At 34.9% G+C, this 4,542-nt stretch overlaps 1 long non-coding RNA gene across 1 annotated transcript; it reads right to left on the bottom strand.

The window, feature by feature from the left end:
* Window positions 1-2,925: 2,925 nt before the first annotated feature.
* Window positions 2,926-3,521, bottom strand: LOC110934771. Its single transcript, XR_002588612.2, has 3 exons — window positions 3,413-3,521; window positions 3,114-3,227; window positions 2,926-3,017 (listed from the first exon to the last, which is right to left on the bottom strand). It is a non-coding gene; the product is annotated as an uncharacterized LOC110934771 (long non-coding RNA).
* Window positions 3,522-4,542: the final 1,021 nt, after the last annotated feature.

Genomic DNA, 4,542 nt, shown 5'->3' on the forward strand with positions numbered 1-4,542 from the left:
GAAACTTAAAATAAAATTAACTAATATTATTTATCATTTATACATTTACGGAGTTTTAAATAAAGGGTTAAATTTATTGAGACTTCGTTAACAAATTTTGCAACAACAGAATAATCTATTTTTGTCACGAAAACCAAACTTTGTACTAATATATTAAATATTTTTATTTTCACTATACAAAATTACATTTACTTGACCCATGTAATACATGAGGTTTTTAAGATATAACTTTTTATTATTTGATATATAAAATTAGGTTTATTTAACTCGTACAATACACGGGGTTTTTTAAGGATATATACTTTTTTATTATTTAGTATAAAAAATTACATTTATTCAAAACATGTAATGCGCATATTTTTAAAGATGTAATTTTTTATTATTCGATATATATAATTTTTACATTTATTCAACTCGTGTAATAAATGAGGTTTTTAAAGATGTATTATTTTATTATTTGGTAAACAACATTACATTTATTCAATACGTGTAATACACGTGGTTTTAAAGATATAACTTTTTTATTTGGTATATAAAATTACATTTATTCAACCCGTACAATATGGTTCTTAGGGGATACGGAGTGGGCGGCAAAGGGGATCGGCAAAGGCAGTTTGCCGCTCGGGAACACTGTTGCCTACCACCCTTTGCCGCGCGGTGAAGTTCTTGATCGGTGACAGGTTGCCGAACGGTGAAGGGAGGGAAGGTGTGTGTGGTGGGGTCCATGATATCTCAACCAATCACACATTTTTTTTAAATAGTATACCAATTCATGAAGTGTCTAACCATTGCTGACACTTTTGAGCATAGTTTAAACATTTTTCATTGAATGACATGGCACATTCTCATTGGTTGATTTTGAAGTTTACCACTTTCAAGTGTCTAACCACTCCCTACACCCTTATATATATAACTTTTTATTATTTAATATATAAAATTATATTTATTCAACCCCTACAGTAAATGAGGGTTTTAAAGATATGTTGTTTTATTATTTAGTATAAAAAAATTATTTATTCAACCCCGTGTAATACACGGGGTTATAACCTAGTTTATACTAAGACAACTCATGCGCATTAATTTTGTTAATTACTTGCACTTAAAATATTAGTTGTAAGTATTGAAACCCATTAACAATATTTCAACCACAATTTTATTATATTACTAGAATTAGTACCCACCGCAATACGGCGAAGATTGGTTACATATATATCATATTAGATTCATTCACATCGCCTAGTCTACCTACTAAGCCTACACAAAATCTTGTTGTATTAATCTGTTTACGACTTATCTATACTATACTATAATGCATTTGAAAAAGATTCTAACAAAATTTAAGTAATTCCAACATTCTATGCTTATAGTATTAGTGGGGAACCCGCTCGTTGCGGCGGAGTCAACAATTTGCAGTGTTGTTCTCATTTTCCGTTTGTTTATTAGTAATAACACCTCGCACGTTGCGATGGATCAAGCCTAGTTAACAACACACATGGAATTATAATACACTAAAGGCATAGCTGGTTTAAATTTTAGGATATTTGTAGCAAATTTTGAAATAAATGTAATAGGTAATAGCACAGAGATACTTACAGTAGTTGAGGGGGAATATATATAACAATGATTACAACATCTTTGACTTATGATTGGTTTAATTCTCGCCAAGCCAGCATGTACCAAATAAGTATTTATTTTAACCCTTCACTGCATCAGATCCACCCAGTTTTCCAATTTAGAGATATAAGATTCAAGACTAACAAAGTGAGACTGGAACCTCGGTAAGGTCTGACAGGTGGCGGGGTCTGAAGTCGTTGATAGAAACAAATCAAAATTCAAAATACACAAAACCAACCTGCACGATCACGTAGCCCCAACGCAGGTCTTGGCTTCTCAAACAAATGTTTTCTCCGCAACCGCACCACACAAGTCTTCTCTACTCGAATCGCTGAACCAAACCGATTTTCTTCCCTCGATCACACAGATCGTCCCTTCGACTCACCTTTGATTTTGATCTGGTACACACAGGCCTGATCACGGCATGCTTTTCTGACATGTCTCTTCTTCTGACTTAAATTGTTGACTCCGCCGCAACGCGCGGGTAACCCGATAACATGCCGACCCATGACCCGTTTTCTATTCGGTGACACATTTAAACAAAACCGGTAACCGATTTGACCCGCACATGACCTGGAACAACCCGAAACATCAAGATTAACCCAACAATGTTGAGATTCTAAGATGCATTTCCACCGCTTCTATTCTTTAATCTTTATGTTAAACAAGTGAAGCAAAGATGAATAACCAAAACAGTTCTCTAAGAATTTAGGAACAAACCTTAAACAAGTCATCTAGTGCTATATCTGGAAAACTAACCACACAACTGGTATCAATGGTTGTACGAACTGTTCCAGCTTTCATCACCGGAATAGATTTTGCATCTCACACTACAAATTTCAACAGGAATAACAACAAAAAGTAAAGCAATAAATCATGTAACCCAACCAAACCACCCAAACACGTCACCAGACTAATAAGCTATGATAAAAACTAAATCTTTGGTTAATCATTTTGCTGAAGGTAATATTAACTTTTTTTGTTTCAGATCCTATATGAAGAGTGGTTAGATTTAGTAGATAATAAAAATTATTGGTTTCTTTTAGAATGTTCGTATTGCATAGATGTAGTTTTCTACGGGATAACATAAACTAAAATTTGAGTGGTTATTACCTGGGGCTGCAAAACGAAAGGCTGCTGATGCTATAGCCAGTGTGTCAGAAGAAATGGTCAATGCTTTTGAGGCTGGTGTTAACAGAATAAGCCGTTGTGATTCTGTTAAAATTTTAAATTGAGTTAATAGTAAAGTTAGGATCAGTAAGCATTATGTAAGTGAAAATTAAGCAAAATGATTTCTTACCTTTGCTACGATATCGCCTGCAATCAATGTACTGGTCTCTCGCGTGATGGTAATGGGATCGGAAACAACTCATTAGTTCTATCCAATATCCTAAATAACTTTTCTACAACATTCAAATCCAAAATGGATGGTCAGTTTTCTCAAAAATAAAATAAAAACAAGTATGTGTAGAATCTCATCCTTAGCGTCGTAAATGTACATTTGTAAGAAGCGAGGTCGTTCACCAGATGGTGGGCACAAAGAACCAATGTGATGACAAAGCTAACCGCTTACTTTAAATACGTATGGACCAGACCCAAGCTTATGGAGTTATCTACAAATGCACCAACAACAAATTAAGTAACAGGTATCAGGTCAAACTAAGTAATAGGTATCAGGTCAAACTAAGTAACAGGTATCAGGTCAAATTGTTTAAAACTGTGCAGATGGATCAGGTCAGGATAGTAACAGCAATATGACACTGGTGAACGCCATAATAGCCAAGATTCGGAAAACTACCTGTAACACTTATTGGCACTAATGGTGGCATCCTTGTGGCTCCATGTTGATCTGGTGTCACTTGATTTAAATGGTGGTGCTGATGACCTGTTCACGAGACAGTGATTCAACATAATTAGAGCAGAAAACAAAATCGTACATTCGTACCGATGTATTTTATGACATGTCATGATCATTCTTTGATAGATCTGTTATGGGTTATACAATTAAAGGCACTTGGAACCATGTCGATGTGTGTGAAGTGCGATGAGAGATGATTGTACAGTGGGAATTCGGTCGTTATCCATCGGTTCATTACGATACCGATACGATAACGACACTCAGTATAGCGGGTTATGCCAGTACGACCACTGTTGTTTCTAGGGACACGCTACACACTGAAAGAGGAAAGACTGTGAGTATTGAGTTGGGTAGAACAGATCTTTGGTTCCAGGCCGACCTACGGGTCCCACATACAGCTCTTCTACAAAACATAACAGAGAAACAGAGTTGTGTTCTATATTCATATTTCCAAATAAAGTGTCAAGCTTTTGTGCAAAAATGGCCAATTATGAATTTATGAGCGATGTTCTTGCTACGCGAATCGAATACATAGTCTCTACAACACAAAAAGATTCAAACTTGCTTATAATACGCTTACATTTCAACATTTTTATCCTACAAAAGTTGACACGAATGCTATGATTTTTTCTTAATAACGAAAACCCGTTTCCTTTTAAGCTAAACTTTTGATTTGGCCCATTTGACTCGATATAGGCCAATTTTAAGTAACTGGGTCGAATAAAAAACTCAATTAATCGCTCAGAAACAAAAGTAATACAACTAATCAGAGGTGTGGTAGTAAAAAAAAAAACTCTATCGCTCAGAAACACAACACAATTAATCAACAATACTATTTCACTGTTCTAATTTTCTACATGTAAGTAAATGGCACACCAGCCAACTTAAATAAAGTTGAAGCAAGTACAAACTGTGAATCAAATGGGTCACCTTTTCATTTACAATTCATAAACAGCTGAACAATGAGATCCAAGCTAATCCATACCTAAGGATATGAACGCCATAAACAGGGTATTACAGTCTTATGAGTCTTTGATGAGACGTTATCATGAACTTACATAATATGCAGC

This window comes from Helianthus annuus, chromosome 4 (assembly GCF_002127325.2).
Source record: "Helianthus annuus cultivar XRQ/B chromosome 4, HanXRQr2.0-SUNRISE, whole genome shotgun sequence".
NCBI lineage: Eukaryota > Viridiplantae > Streptophyta > Magnoliopsida > Asterales > Asteraceae > Helianthus > Helianthus annuus.